The sequence below is a fragment of the Alligator mississippiensis genome, chromosome 3 (assembly GCF_030867095.1).
Source record: "Alligator mississippiensis isolate rAllMis1 chromosome 3, rAllMis1, whole genome shotgun sequence".
NCBI classification, from domain to species: domain Eukaryota; kingdom Metazoa; phylum Chordata; order Crocodylia; family Alligatoridae; genus Alligator; species Alligator mississippiensis.
In genome coordinates this window covers 166,687,472-166,704,089 of record NC_081826.1, presented here as the reverse complement: position 1 = coordinate 166,704,089, position 16,618 = coordinate 166,687,472, and the positions used below count along the sequence as shown (strand labels likewise).

The following is a 16,618-nucleotide window of genomic DNA, read 5'->3' as shown; positions in this document are numbered from 1 at the left end:
CTCAACCTTAAATAACTTTTCTGGCCTCATCTAGGGCCCCAACCAAAAAGCAGCCTCTTTGGAAGACTGCCAGTGCAGCCCAGTGAAATCCCAAGGGGTCGGTCGGTCGGTCGCCACTCCAGGAGTTGGCCAGTCACTCAACTGGTCATGCAGGTCTGCTGACGAATTGTAAGGCAATGGTCTGAGGATGGACAGGAGGCGGTCCTCTCCACTCCTAGAGGAGGCACAATATACAACAGTGACACAGAAAACGTGATCATATGTCACAGCCAAACAGGATACACAGCAAAATAAAACCAGAACACACACAGCTTCAAGTGTGTGTGGGTGTTACACAAGGAACATCAAGCCTGGTTTCCCTATTTGCTGTGAAACTACGGCATCACACTTTTCTCATGGGCGTTCACATGACTCATGATCTCTTGATGCCACTAGCACTTCATGGCTCATGTCAGCATTGAACTCATACACATTTATGAGGTGTTGAGGGTGGAGGTCCTTTTTACCACTCTTGTCTTCCTTCCCTGCTTACCTTTTACTCCTGTCACCTCTTCGGTGGTTGGTTTCTCTAAATGTATCCCATGTATTTTGTGAAAAATGACAAATGGTTTCATTAGGAGTTTCTTCTCCTGTTTATCAGCGTAGTTAAATCAGCCCCATGAAAGTGTTGCCAGGCTGATCTCGCTCCATGAGGAGGGGTGTTCCTACCACCTGATGAGCTGCAGCACCAAAAGTAGATGAAGCTGGTTTTAAACTTACGTAATACTTTTGTAAAACATTTTCAGGTTTTTTTCATTAGCATTGCATAGTGTCTCTTGTGACACTGATTGTTGAAGAGCTTTCAGCTTAATTGCTTGTAACTTGAATCTGGATACTCAGTGGATTTTTTTGTTTCTACCTAATTTTATCAACTGGACCAAGAGGGAATGCTTTGCCCTTTTTTGTCTGGTTTCTTTACAGCTCAGTAATTCAATATTTCCATGGTTATGGTAGGCCTGCGAAGAGCGTTCATGGAGGCATGGTATTTCTGGTTCTCTGGCCATGAAAGGCAAGGGAAATAATAAGTAGAGGGTAGTTAAATCACTGGAGATTACATCTGAAGGACTAGCGCTAGATAAAATGGCAGTTGGCTTGTCACCTCTGTCGGAGGAACTGGATCTATGGGAGCAGTGGGAAGATGTAACGTCATGACAGTTTAACTGTTTGAGGAATTGCTTGGGGTGGGTTGCAAATGCCAAGCTGAAGTTAGTCTCTTTGCAGTGGCCCTGATCCATACACCATAGCCCGATGGCCTTTTCTTACTGAACTTCTCTTACTTGTGAAGGGACTTGCAAAATCCCTTTCTGCCCTACCTTCCTATGTTGATACTCTGAGGTGAGAAAGCCCCTTTTGAAGAGGTCTAAGCACTAGTGATAGATCTCTGGAAATATTGCTTGGCCTCGAGCTCAGCCTGACAAAGGCATTTGAGAAACCTCATTGCTTCTAATATGCAAGGAAGAGAGATCCTTATCAAGTGAGCTGCTGTGCTTCAGCCCCAGGTGATGTCCCTATAGAGTGCCCTGCTGGTTATCCAAAAAAACCCACTACTGGCATGAAATACACAGCTATCTCCTCTTGATGCCACTAGCACTTCAAAACAGTGTTTCCCCTACTGCCATCCCTTCAACAATTGCACTGCTGGGTCCTGGGCTGAAGAGGGAGGTCTAGGGGGGTGGGGGGAAGGTTGCGACATGAAAACTGAGTACCCTCAGCAGGAATGAGGGGACTCCTGAGTGCTAGACTGCAAAAGGATTGGGCATTGTGCACTGGCTCCTTTTAGAGGAGCAGCAGCTGAAAGAGTTGGACAAAGGAGGCAGAAGCAGAAGAAAAGGCAGAAACATGGATTGGATGGAAGGGAAACTGTGGGCTGGACAGTGTTTTAGGAAGTTGAGTCCAATTACTGTTGTGATGCCTCCAGTTTCAATGTATTTCTGATAGCTCACAAAGTGCAGGGGCAGAAGCTACCCTCTGCAGCCATGTCAGCTCAACACCCATGGGTGTGTTAAGGAGTGTCTGACCTTGTCCATAGCTTTCCCCACAGGTGGGGCACCTACAGGGTTTCTTCTGTGTGGATACCCAATAAGCCAGTAGTATCCCTGTATTTCCTGGCACTTCTCCCACAGTATGTGGGTATACACAATATCCTAAGGGGTTTCCACATTGGAGTCTGTCGCAGGACACCTCAGTGCCTGCTCCTAGAGAGGAGAAACTGCCAGGGAGAGAAAGCCCTGGCAGAGCCTAATGAGCACAGCTGCGAGTTGCTGGGGCAACTAATAAGAATCAGCTGGCCAGAAGGGGACAGGGCCTGGCCCTCATAAAGCCCAGGGCTGAGGCCAGGCTGGCAGTTTCCTGCCAGCAGCTGGAGAGGCAGGAGCTCTGGAAGTGAGGATGCAGAGAGGAGCCTAGTAGCAAGTACCATTGTCATATGGAGCAATGTTGTTATAGCCATAGGGCATGTGTTTAAGTTATAGCCAGGAGGCTTGTGGTTATGTTTGGCTCTGTTATTATATCGGAGGTTTGGGTGAGGCTGTAGGGGTTGGAGGAGGCCTCATAGGGACCCCAGAGAGTGTGGGGTGCCCTAGCGCCAAGAGGGTGCAGTGTCCTCATAGGGACCCCAGAGAGTGTGGGGCCCCAGCGCCTGAGCGAGGGCACAGTACTCTAAGGGGGAACCTCAGTGGTATGGGGACCCCAGCGCCAGTGAAGGCGCAGCTTGTGCGCCAGTGAAGACGTAACTGGCGGCGAGGAGCGCAACCAGTGGGTTGCGGGCGGGGAACAGAGACCCTGGGTTGTGTGTGGGGTACGTAGACCCCAGCCCCAGAGAGGGGTGGCTTTGTGAGGCCCCAGTGTGGGCATGACGAGCCCCAGAAGGGGGCACTGCTAGGAAGCCCTAGCGTAAATGTGGCGAGCCCCAGGAAGGGGGAGCGCACTTTAGAGGAGCCCAGCGTGGGCCCAACGAGTCCCTGAGAAAGGGGGAGCGCCATATTGAGAAGCCCAAGGTGGGCACGGCGAGCCCCGAAGAGGGGGAGCGCCATATTGAGAAGCCCAAGGTGGGCACGGCGAGCCCCGAAGAGGGGGAGCGCCATATTGAGAAGCCCAAGGTGGGCACGGCGAGCCCCGAAGAGGGGGAGCGCCATATTGAGAAGCCCAAGACGGGCGTAGCGAGCACGGCCGTAGGCTAGTGCGGCAACAGCCCTCAAGCAGAGGCAGGGTGCTGCGGTTGTCCCCGGAGAAAGGGGATAGCAGTGCAGCGAGCCGGGATCAGAGAGGGTAGCCGTGTGGTTGGCCTAAAGGACTGGAGACCCACTAGAGGGTCCCTGGGTGGGACCACACTTTTAGAGAAGGCTCAGAGTGGGTCTCAAGAGTCCTGGTGAGGGGCACTGTATTAGGGAGAGCCCAGGAAGGGGCACTAGTAGAGAGACATACAGAGAAGGCCCAAGAGTGGGCTAGATCACAGGAGAGGACCTGAGGAAGCAGGCGTGTATTGTGACCGGACAACGTCTATCCCATCAGCGAGGCTTGGGGCATGGTATTAGGGGTGGTAGGAGCCACACGTAGCCCATAAGGCTAGGGTGCTTGGGGAGCACCCATCATACCAGGAGACCACAGGAATCTGGAAGAACCGCGGGGATGGAGGTCCCAAGTAGCCGTGCCCAGGGAGTTGTATACAGTTGGGAGGCTGCCTACAAACATCAAAGATGTGACGGGCAAGAATAAGAGGGTGCCTTGGGCCGGCCTTGACACGGAGTGAGGGACCTCGAGGAGATCACGGCCCTCCTAAAGGACCCCGCTGTGACAGAGTCCTACATCTTTTCCCTTGCAGGGTTCTGGAAATCTGGGAAGGGGATCCCAGAGAGAAATTATGGTTTATGATGTTTTCATTACACAGCAGAATCCTTCTGAAATTCTTCCCTTAGGACAGTGATGCAAGCAGCAATGAAGGAGATGGGAAAGAGGACAGCTGGGAAGCTCACTCCTCCCAGGGAGGAATGAGCTAGTAGTCTCCCATGGAAAGTCATGCTCCACTGCTGAATGGCGCTGCAGGGCACTATCCTGAGAACTCCCTGTCTTTCCCTCCTACAGACCCTATAAGTCACCCAGCCGTGGCCTTGGGGAGAGAGAGCATCTGGTATTTCTTTGCTGTGAGGAAATCACAAACTCTCCTAGTTCCCTCATCTCTTGCTGGCTCTGCTGGGTGATAATAGGAGCAGCGTCTTGGAGTGGGGTTTAGCTTCTGTGGCATTTCAGGAGTTGACTATTTCCTGCTTACAGGCTAAAGAATTGGAGGGAGCCATGAGATTTGTATGTCCCTTTTGGTGCAGCAATTGAAGTTAAGCAGTAGCCCTAAGCCAGAGACATAACTTAGTGTTCGTGCCCTGAGTGTGGGGGTGCTTGGGGAAGCAAGTGCTTAACTTCTTGTGCAGGGGCTCCTGCAGTGGTGGTGCAGGCTGCTGCTACTGCCTAAGCACAAGCTCCCTGAGCACAGGCTGCTGCTGGGCCAGTGGTACAGGTTCCTAGGGGGCTGCCGTTTGGAGCTAGACACCTCTCCAGGGCTGGTGTCTAGCTCATCCCCCACATCTCTTCCCCATTACATGATTGCATCCTCTGCAAAGTGTTTTATTACCACAGCGTGATCTTGCAGTATTGTCAGCCTTTCAGGATATCACTGCTGCTGACAGTCTCTGGCCTTTCGTGAGGCTGGCTTTGCTATAATAAAATGAACTTCAGCCTTCACCAGAGAAACCTCCTGTGACTGACTGACTGTCCCGCTTGCCAGCCTTCTGAGATACACGGGCAGTCGGGGCTCCTCGGGAGGCAGCCGCTCTCCCTCCTCGCTCTGGTAACCCAACATGCCTCACGTGGAAGGATGAAGGAGAATGCCAGTGCAGACACTACCACTCCCCATCTTCTCCCATCCTGTGACCCCTAGGTCAGGCAGCCCCATGCTTGCTAAGAGGCCTGGGAATGAGTATGGGGGGTTCAGTGGAGCCCCCTCCTGGGCAGAAACTGGACTCGCTGGAACAGGCCTCAGCAGCCCACAGCCTGGGGCTTACACTAGCCCATCGTTGTGGAGAAGCTGTGCCCTCAGGCAGGCAGTGCAAGCTCCTGGCAGGAGCGGGCATCGGAGTTTCCTGTTCTGCCCATACAGCAGACAGCAGCCTGGAAACTGTCCCCACTTCTGGAGGGGAGAGTTCAAAAAGCAAGAGCTTAAAGAAATCATGGCTGCCTATACATGTTTTAATTAGAGCAGTTCCCAGGCAGCCACTCTAATTAAAATGCCTCACCATCACGTGTATTATATTAAACACCTGCAGGTTTAAAAATGGCTGCAGGACGCTTCATCTAAACTTGATTCGACAAGGTTTACTTAAAGTGCCTTGCAGCCATTTTAAAAATGTGCAGAGGATTAATACATGTGACACTGTGACGATGCTGCTGCCTTCTAATTAGAACGTGGAGCAGACTCGATTAACAGTGTCTGCGCCAATGCACCCTAATTAAAATGCCAACAAACGTGTACAGGCAGCCCATATCAAAGAAATCTTCATTAATTTGGGGTCCAGCCCTAACTGGTGGGCTTTTCTGCCAAAGCTTTGAATTTTGGGGGTGGGCAGCAGTGACCCGGGCAGTACCCCCTCCCCCAGTACCAGTCATTTCAGCCCTTGAGGCAAAAGTGACACAAATTAGAGATGGGTCAGAGATGATTCAGGCCCTCCTAGGAGTGAGTCTGCAGGCTCCCCTGGTGGCCCTGAGCTCCCAAGGGGGAGCAGGGGTCTGGGGCACCTATATACCCTTCACCTCTGCCTGCTGCCAGGCCAAGACAGACTGGGCCTCAGTCCTGGGTGTTTATTCCCCTCAGGCAGCTGTGCCATGCTGCTCTTCTGCGTAGAGAGCTGGGGTTAAACCCCAGTCGCTGTGGCTGAAGACTCAGAAATTTGTTCCCTCTCCTGGCGCTGAGAATAACGTGTCAGCACCTGCCATTCCAGCGGCCTTCCGGTTACCCCGTGAGTGCAGTGGAGATTGCTGCCATCTCCAAATGACATTATCTACTGGCTTTACCTCCCCACCCTTACTAGGTGGCATCTCCAAATTATCTCAAGGAGCTCTCTGGCCCTTTGTGGCACTACCTGCTGGTTGGGCTGGCTCCTGACCTCTCTCTCCATCTGCCTTCCAGTGGCACAGCCAACTGCTTGGGAGTGCACCTTAACTCCTAAATAACGCATCCTAAAAGGCGGAGTAGGTCTCCTGTCTCCCTTCTCTGTCTGCCCTCTGTGTTGAGTTTAACTACGTGAGAATGAAGTTGCAAATGAGCACAAAGTACAAGTGGCAGTCATTTTTTTTCTAACTCTATTTATATTTTTCCTAAAACAATTTAATGAGGAGGTATAATCTCTGGCGCGACTTTCTGACATTTCCTGTGGCATCGTGGTAGGCAGCTTGAGAGGAGAGTGTGCACTCTGGACAGAGCATTTGGGATCTTAAAAAAGGAGGACTGTTTTTTTAGAAATACCTGCTGTGGAGAAAAGAGAAAGAGAGCAGTCACTTAATATAGAAGAATAAAGCAAGGGTCTCCAAAGGTCATTTTAGTCCAATGTCCTTCCTTGAGAAACAACTCTCTCCTGTGGGCAGGATTGGATTTTGTACACGGAAACACCTTTAGATTTCCAGTCCAGTCTTGCAATCACTCAGCCATTGCACATAGCGAAAATGGGGTCTACGAGCAGAGGGAATAAGCCATGTGTGCGTGAAGGTGTGCTGGGGTGGGGCACAGATAATCAGCTTGACTGGCTCCTCTGCTGTGACCAATCTCTGCAAATTTCACGCTTGAAGGTCAGGAACTAACTATCTCTTTCCTGCAGTGCTTTATGGGAGATGGCGGGTCAGGCAGCAGTGATGGTCTCTGGGTAAGTCAATGAATGAGGACTCAGGAGGCCTGGAGTCACTTCCTGGCTTAGCTACAGACTTCCTGCATGACCCTGAAAGTACATCACCTTACTTAGCCAGTGTCACTTCCCCATACATACCTGTATGAACCCCCATTTCTTCTGGTATGGGAGGATCTTTCTTTCCAGTGTCTTCAGACATTGTTTCCAACTGTTCCATGGAAAGAGTAAAAACAAAGAGTCAGGCAGGGCTGTTTGATCTGTGCTCCTCAGGATTACACAGCCACAGGATGAGGGGCAGACAGTGGTGGTGGGGCTGTCCTCCCAGCCACGGTTCCCGGTGGTGCCGTTAATGACCAGGTGAAGCCCGAGTCAGTGGGTGGAACGAGGGCCCCTTCTCTCCTACCTTCTGAAGTCAAGGGTGGAACAACCTTCCATACAGGAGCCCCAGCTCAGCCCCTTCCCTGCCTCCACTGTTTTTCCTCCTCCTCATAACATCTTTGCAGTTTCTGTGTGCTTCCCCCTCCCTTGTGCAATGTGAATATCTTTCCTGCCTACTCCTGCTGCACTTGCTAGCCCCTCCTGAAAATAGTTTGTAGGTTTACCACTGCCTTTGCTGTTCACTCTCCATTCCCTACCAAAGGAGTTCTGCTAGCTCCTTTCTGTGGGTGTCCAGGGTGGCAGGGCTTGCAAAGCCTGGGTCAGGAAGTATTGCTCCACCCACACAATTCTTGGACATGATGCCTGGACCAATTAAATGTGCCATTTGGCATCACTGAGCAGTAGTAATGGAACAGACCCAAGCTACCCATTATATTGGAAAGATTAGAGCAGTAGATTGCATGGAAGGGAAGACATTTCATGCTAATCCTGCAGAACCAGCCAACCTGAGCAGAGGAAAGACAGAGAATGGGTATCCTTCCTCTACACTACTGGGTATCCAGAAAGCAATGAGCCCAAGGATCTCTAGGAATGAGCAAGGTAGCTAGGGGCTCACAGTGTGGGCACTGTTGCAAAGAGGAGTGGATACAGGGAAAATTTCTCATCTAGAATGAGGGAGGGGAAAGCAGTTCTAGTCCTCAGCATGTAAAGAGATGACAGAAGAGCTAGAGAAAGCACAGAGAAGGGCAATCCAAAGGATGGAAAGGAGAGAGGAGGCACTAAGGCCTCGAATGTACAAAGTCTTCATAGATTTGAAGCGCAGAGAGAGACCAGAGTGATCACCTAGTCTGATCCCCACTGAACCTGCCTGTAGAACTTCAGCAAGTGCTATCAGCATCAACCCAAATTATTTCAGGTGATACTTCAGCCTGTCTTGTACAAAGACCCAGCCTTCATTTCAGGACTTGAGGTGAGGGACAATTAATCCTACTCCTGGATAAATTGTTTCTGTAGTGAATAACCAGTTGTGTAACAAGAAAATAGTGTGCACCTTATTCCTAGAATGAATCTGTCCAGTTGCATCTTCCAGCTACTGCATTCTCTTCTGTCTCTGGCACTGCTGTCTCTGGAAGATTAAGAGCCTTTTCCACTTAGAAACTTTCCCTACATAGAGAAGCTTTTAGCCCATGATCAAATTGCTGCTAAACCTTCTCTCTTTCTAAGTTGAATAGATAGAGCTTCTTTAGTCTCTCACTGAGAGGGTTTCTAGACTTAAATTCAATCTCACATTTCTTTTATGAACCTTTTTTAGTTTATCAGCATTGCATTTAGTGTGAACTTGAGAACTGGATACAGTATCCCGTAATGAGTTTGCTAATGCCACAGACAGCAGTAATAATGCTTTCGTATTTGTGATCTACATTCCAACAAAGCCAAAGATTTCAATACCTTTCTGAAATGATGATTCCTAAGGTAATGTGTTACTTTACGCGAAGTCCATGATTTTATGCACATGCTTAAGTTTGCAAGATTTGGGCCTATGAAGATCACATGCATCACAGGCAACAACTAGTTTTTACAGACATAATACACATGATGGGCTGGAGTAAAAGTAACAATAGTTAGGATAGAGATTAGGAAAAAGCACTCAGTCCTACTCCCATTGAAACCAAGGGAAAAATACCCCTTAACTTCAGGGATAGCAAGATTGGAGCCAAAGCTCTTAAGCGGTAGAGCAGCTGGGCTGGGGAACAGATTCCACTGCAGGCAACCTCTGTGTAGAGATTACAGAGCAGAAATTAGAACCGAATGAAATAATGAAGAGCCTGCAAAATGCAAGGGGTCAGCTGGGGGAGCCAAGAGACCTTTTGTGGACCACTTCCTGGGGTTCTGTTACCAAAGGTTTTACAAGATATTTACCTCACATGTGTACAAAGAGTCTTCTGTATCCCAGGCTTGTACCGTGTCAGTATAAATCCCTGTAAACAAAAACACATGCACAGTCAGCTCACCTGGGACTCATTTCCACTTTCATGGCTGATGTTTTTAGATGTTGTTTTAGCATCACTGCAAAGTAGCGTCCTACAAGCTGTTGTTCCAATGGGCCTGTCTCGGCTACATTGTACCCCAGCAGGGAGTGCTGCAGTGAGGGACACCAGTGCCTGCTTCTGTGCACTGCCTTCCCAAGCTAATACAATGTAACCACCCATTGGTGTGGTGCTGGCTGGATCCAGTCAGCTCTAGCTCTTGGGTGAGCTCACTATGCATACACATACCACCTGACTTGCATTTCAGGGGAGGGACAATTTATGCAGAGCACATGTTGCCTTCCTTATTGTGGTGTTCCCTGGTGCAGTACCGAAGCACATAGGCATGCTCAATGCATAGGAAGAACCAGTGCATGCTCTCTTTTTCTGGAACAGGTTTGTCTATATTTTGATGTGTTTTGGTGCTACCTCTGGGGCATGTTTGTATAGTGCTGGGTGTGTGGAAGCAAGGGCCCCATTGTGCTATCCTAACAGCAAACTGCACAGTAATCCATATGAAAGAGCTGGTTCTTCAAAACCTACAGATTAGGTACAGCTTTGGATTCATTTTGCAGGCTGTTAGTGGAGTGTTTCCTTATGGAAGTTGGTGTAGGGAATTGCCAGACAGAATGAAAACCATGTGGCAGGTTAAGAGCTTTCCTTTAAAACTTGACTTCCTTTGCCAGAAAAAGTCCCCCCACACTGGTAGCATAAGTATTCTCTAGAATACTGTATTTTTGAGACAGCCTTTCACCATCCAAATGATCACTGATATTAAGGGAATGAAAGAATTAAAGAAATTATAGGCAATTATGAAGACATTAAGGAAAATAAAACCCTAAAAAATGTGCAAATCTTATACATTCACCTGCTGTCTGTGCTTCCAATGCCAGTGCTGGTTCTTCCACATTCTTGCTAAAAACAAAAGGAAGCAGTCATTTGGATTTAGAGACAAACCAGAGTAAAGGGTCATAACATTAGCATTTCAATGTTCTGCATACTGTTTTGTGCCAAGCACGTTGTCAGTGCTTTAAAAGCAATGAAAAATCACTGATAGCACTTTACCGATTCTTGACCACATCCAGCTGCTCAGAGGTGAGTGCATTGTCCTGCTGAAATACTACATGGCTGGGAATCTAGAGTCTAGAAATCTGCCTGTGACTCTGTCACTAATCTGTTGGATGGCCTTGGGTGGCACATTTCATCTCTCAGTTCTGTCTCTGCAGTGAACTCTTAGGCCCAGTCCTATGTACTGTTCACATGTGTAACTGCATTGCTTTACCCTTATGCAATTTGAAAGGATTCTACTTCTCAGTGGTGGAATAGGACTGCCCTTTGAACCAGCCATGGCACCCTTAATTTAACATTTGGTGGGTGAAATGGCTACATAACACAGAGGTTGCTTCTTTGCATTTGGAAGCAGGATAAAACCTTGGACTACCTCATATCCCTATTTACCTCCCTGTTTTGGCTGCCAAGGGGGCAAGCTTGGAGAGGAGGGATGGAGAAAACTCTTGGCAAGGCCTAGCTTATAACCTAATAGTTAGAGAAATGTGTTGGGAAAAGATGGTGCAGGTTCAAACTGTTTCTGGGTAAGCAAGACCTAGGACCCATGTCTGCTGCTTCCTGGGCAAGTGGGCGCACCAATTAATGCCCTGCTGGTAAGCAGAGACAGACAGTCCTCAGGCTTGCTCTCTGTCATAGCTGTATCACAGTCAGAAGCTGAGAAAACAAAGGTGTGACCTGCTGTGGTCTGCATGTCAGGCCCAGTACTGCTCCAATGATGGTGCTACTAGTGATGCCCTTGTGTGCTGGGACCGATGCACCCAGGAAGTCTCCCCTTCTGACAGCTGGAAACATTCATTGCTTCCAACTAAACAGTTGGAAGCCAGTGAAAATATTGGAGGGCCATGAACAGCCGCCAGCCTCACAGGTTTTTAGAAGTCATACTTTTGGGCAAAGCCTGCCCTCAGGCCCTCAAAAGCATTATGGAGGGAGAAAACATCGAGATTGAGTGTCTGCAGCCCAGCAGCAAGGCAGGATTGCATATGTGGGGCCTGGTTCTCCAGCTCAGGGCAGCCTGTATGGACTGTTTTCCTAGTGCAGTGGTTCTCAACCTTGTTAGGCTCAAGGCACCCGTCGGAAAATGCAAGCTCTTAGTCTTCACTTGTTTGAGTACAGAAAACTATTAGAGCAGGTCTTCTGTTGCAAAGAACTTTGAAAGACCACAATAGGCCAGCGTGGTTTTAAACACTCTGGATTTCTATTGGAAATCTCTGGATTTCTCTTGTGAATCATGTTTGCACTCCTACAAGTGCTAACATTGTCTGGCACCCTGCGGCACCCCTGAAAGGATCTCAAGACACCCCACAGTGCTGTGGCGCCCAGTTTGAGGATATTATCCTAGTGGATTCTGGATGTGCAGCAGGTGTAGCTGAGAGAGATGCCCTTGCTCTAATGCCCCTCTGCTGAACATGTCCTCCCATCAGCTGTGGTTGTGTAGATTGATCTGGGGATGGGCAGAAGTATGTATCATGGTGCCAGAGTAAATTACCCTTGTATGGAAGCTCAGTCACTGACACAATCTGGTCTCACTGTGTTGCAACAGTGAAAAGGTCTGGTTAAAAATCAAGCAGAGTTAGACAGAGCCCTGCGTACCGTCACCCATTCCCATTCCACCACAGCTCCCAATCTTGCTGTACCGCCAGAAAAGTTACTTTAATTCTTCACTGGCCATGGATGAAGTCTATGGGCTCCTCAAATACAAAGAGGATTCAAGTTGAATGGCCTCCATCGGTTGCAGCTCCTCTTCTACCTCCCACTGTTGCTCCTTCTCCTTCTCAAGCTTATTTAACATTGAATCAACTATGACTGTGCTGATATGTGAAGGATCATTTCCAGGGATTGTGCTGTCCTGAGGCATGTAGGTTTTGTGAAGGGACCAATTTGCTCATTGGTTCATCACATATTTCTTTCACAAAAGCATCAGCATTAATGCTAGTTGGTGACTGCAAGGGCTGAGGCTCAATTGCATAACTTGGCAAGGGCTTGCTGCAAGCTCTCTGCACTGCCTTATGCGCTACTTCCTCTTATTGCGTGATGCAAAGAAGAGGTTTCTTGCAAGCTGTCTGCCAATCTGCGGGAGAGTTACTCTGGAGTGGACTGCCCCTGGCTTGGTTCATGTGTCCAGGAGGGATGAAAAAGGTTTGAGCCCCAGAGCTCCTGTGTCATAACTCAGCTTCCTGATGCCCTCTGATCTGAGTTGTACAAGTTCAGAGACTTGGAGCTGCCTTGTCATTTGCCTTCCCCTTTGTACTTGTTCCTCAGAACCCAGCACCCTTCCCTGGACATTGCTCAGTGAAAAGGGTTTTCTAGACATGCCTGTTTTAGGGTGATCTTGTTTGAAGGAAGAAGAGAGATCTTCCCTAATGAGACAGTTTTGTAATTTGACACCTTTTCTTGGTGATTCATATTTAAAGTAGTTTTGGCTATGAAAAAAATTCTCAGTGTTGATATTCTGCATGGGATGCTCAAGCAGATCTCCCATGCACATGCTTTCCCTGCTCAAACTAGAAATGTTGTCAGCCTGATGAGGAGGTACCACTGCTGGTTCGGCCTCTGGAAGATTTTCTTTCCCAAACTCTCTACCTAGAGGCAGTGACCTACTTCTTGGTGGAGACAGGCCAGGTGACTGTCGGGGAAACAGTGGGGCTGGTTCTCCTCTTCTCCCTCCCTGCACACATCCTGGTGATCTGCTGGCCATTTCCTTTGTGTCTGTGGAGACAAACCTTATGACATTGGCCTCCTCATCTCTCATGGCCCTCTCAGCTATTTTTCTCTCTTCACATTATATTATTGTTCGATATACAATACCCCGTCATTGCTGGATACCACACACCCCATCACTGTATTTGTAATTTCATCAGTCATTTCTTGGGTCTTGTTTTTCTGTAACAGAAACAAATGAGAAAGGACAATAAATGTGTTAATTCCTTCATTCTCCCTTCTTTACATGGCAACAGCTTCTATTGGGTGAGACTCAAACTTTTAGGATAAACACTAACAGCCGCCTATGAAAAATGGCATGTATCACCAGCGCCTTTTGGATACGGTGGGATATTAATCAAACAGAATAAATATAGGAAATCAAGAAATAGCTGGTTGCAAAAAGGTCAGAGAAGGTAAAAATTAGGATCGGCATTGTTTCTCTCTGAGTTTGTTTCTGAAGGGCTGACATGCAGTCTGAAGGCCATGGAAGACAATTTTGACCATCTTGAAGCCCAGGGGAGGTTTGTCACCGATTTCAGCAGGGCCAAGATTCCCCCACATGAGCCTAGACATGACCTGATTTTCCAGGTTTACCCTATTACAAGTGTCAGGGGGACTAGGAGTTGCATACAGCTCTGGACACGCTCTGTGCAATGGACCCTGTATCCAGAGTCTCTGCCACATGCAGAGTGAGAAATGATAGCGAATCTCACTTTCATGCTTCATATTTGAAGAAGTGCTGAGACCTGACATTGGGACTGTCTCTAAAGCCCCCAGCCCTTGCCCACCCCAGAGAAAACACGTCTCATCTAGCTCACTTCCCCTTAGGTAAAAGAATGAATGAATTTGGAGACATTTTCTCCATCTCATACAAATCTCAAAAGCTGTGTTCTCCCTGGCCAGTGCTGCTCCCTGCTCTTCTTTGTTTAGGCATCTAAACACTGTCTACTGTGGAGCTTTTATGCTTTTCAAGGACTGCACAGGGTTTTGCTAATTAACACCCTTGCCCCTAGCGCAGGAGGTAAAGAGTTTTGCCCCCATTTTACACATAGCAGAACTGGGTCAAAGCTACTACCTACCCATCTGTGGCTACTGGGATGTAGTGCCTTCTATAGTTTTGTCACTCTTTCGTTTCCCTTGATGTTAAAAAAAGTGTATCAGGCACACAACCAATCACAATACAGCACAACTTCCAGCATTATATCCTGCACACTTGCTTCTGAAAAGAAAGTGTCAGATTGTGTGGAATAATGCCATTTGGTGACTCTTGCACAACAATACATGTCATGGCAGGGTGAACTTTATCTTCCAGTTTTGACAACATCATCTTCCAGTTCTGACATCTCCTCGTGCCCTGACTTACCTAAGAGGATGATCTTTTCTTGTTTGTGCCTTTATTAGCAATTGGCACGCATCTAGGCTTCTGATTATCTGACATGAAAAACAATCAATTCTAGGGTAGTCCTAAATGTTGAGTGTAAACTTCTTGCTGGTCTAGGAGTCTGTGTCCCAGACTCTACTATTAAAACCCAACTGTGCGGGTGAGTAAGGGTAAGGGGAAAACCCCTACTGAATTAAAAGGGCGTTTTGACATTGACTTTGGTGTACCCAGTTTTGCCTGAGGGACATAACCATTTTAATAGAAAGACAGTGAAAAGACAGATACAACAGTGGAGACAGTACCTGGTGATCAGGACCCTGAAGCATTATAGAACTCTGCTCAACAAATTTAAAAATTGACAGGGTCCAGTTTCCTTCTGTGTTGTACCCTGATCCTGCAAACATTGATGCAACCTGCTAAGAAATAATCATGGGAGCAGTCCTATTGAGCTCCCCAGGATCACAGACATACTTGAAATAAAGCATGTGCATGTTGTTAGATTGGGGCTGTAGTCATCAACTTCTTTATGAAATTCTAAATAAGAGTTGCCAGCAAATCCATTGGCTACTACTGACTCTAGCCATTTACCAATTACCTCGTTAAGGTGTATATATATGATATATACATATATCTATAAATAGTACTGTGGCTGTGTTTCTAATCTTCATTACTTCATGAAGCAGATGTTTCTTTTTGCGCTGTCATTTTCTCAGTTCATCCATCATCTGATGTTTTTCTTCTAAGAAACTTTTTGAGTTTTACATAGTCTATCTAAACCCTGGCTAAATCTACTGAGAAACATGTAAATGGTTGGTTAATATCACTTCTGCTGCAATCAATTTCTGCTCCACCCCATCCTTTACCTGGGTTGCTTTTTACTAAAACACTTGTAATATGTTCAAACAGATTCCAAGAAGTTGCTACTACCATTTGTGAGCTACAGCTTGGAAGTTTGCAAACTGTTTCAATGGAGAGTATTGCTAATGAATTAATACAGGCCACATCCTGTCTTTTCGATGGCACAGTGAGAGTGGAAGGATGCACCTTTCCCTTATGATCCAGGAAGGGGACCATGCTCCATATCTCTTTTCTATGAGATGTTCTAAATCACCTTCTCTACGCATTTTATAGTAGGGCTTTGCAGTGGGATGTTAGATATCCAATTGAGTGCTTGGATGCTTGATAAGGAGCCAAGAATGAGGGATAATGGAACTGGGACAAGGCCAAGTTGGAGGGGACCCAAAAGCAGAGGTCAGGCTTGTTGGGGAGAGAGAGTCGGCACAGGGCCCTGGAATCACTAGAGTGTACACCTGTCCAGATCCTGGGGTAGACCTGAAGATCCATGTGTCTCTCCACTCTTCTGCTGTCAGCAAATTTCTGTGAGCCTTACTAGTAAAGTGTGTCCCCCTACTCTCTCTCTCTCTCTCTATTTGCCCTCTGTCTAGGCTGCTGGACAGAGAGGTGGACAACCCATGATTGCTGTCAGTTCCTGAGTCAACTCAGATGGCAAAACCCAGTCCAGTGTATTTAAAGGTTAAACCCTGCCGACAATCCAGCTGGATGCCAATTTGGTGCCATGCGATTTGTACTGTTTTTCCCAAATGCTGTTTTAAAAACCTGGGAGGTTGTATGCAGAAGGATGTTACAGTAGTAGTAAATTTGTAAAGCCACGTGCCCCAAACTGGGCAAGGCCAGGATGAATGTTGCTTGTGGTCCTTAGTGTTTGGTCCCTGTGTGTGCATGGGCTCTGACAGTCACCACCACTGCCAGCACAGCTGCTGCAGCCAGCCCAGCCCCTGCTGGTGTCCCTGCCTCCCAAGATGCAGACTTTGGTTGTGATGCCTCCAGTGTGTGGCCTAGGCTTTACTGGGTGTGTGTACATGAGATGCTATGTTGCCATAGCTCATTGCTATGGTGACAAAGCATTGGCAGGCTTGTTTGCTACTGCACAGTAGCATCAGAAATGACCCGTGCAGCGTTGGGACTGCTCAGGAACGGTGGTTATTTGCTTAAGCAAATACTAAATGACTACACAGTAGAGCTGTGCAAAGCTTCGGTTGCTGATTCAATTCAGAGGAGATTTGACCCAATTTGGCAGCTGAATCTCCGAATCCAAATCAAACCAGGAGACCCTTTAATCT

At 47.8% G+C, this 16,618-nt stretch overlaps 1 long non-coding RNA gene across 1 annotated transcript in view; it reads left to right on the top strand.

The window, feature by feature from the left end:
• Positions 1-2,393: 2,393 nt before the first annotated feature.
• The window catches only part of LOC109283923 (uncharacterized), a 29,153-nt gene continuing 14,928 nt past the window's right edge, over positions 2,394-16,618 (top strand). Inside the window, exon 1 of the long non-coding RNA XR_009460932.1 lies at positions 2,394-2,451. This is a non-coding gene — a long non-coding RNA (uncharacterized LOC109283923). The remainder of the gene's footprint in view (positions 2,452-16,618) is intronic.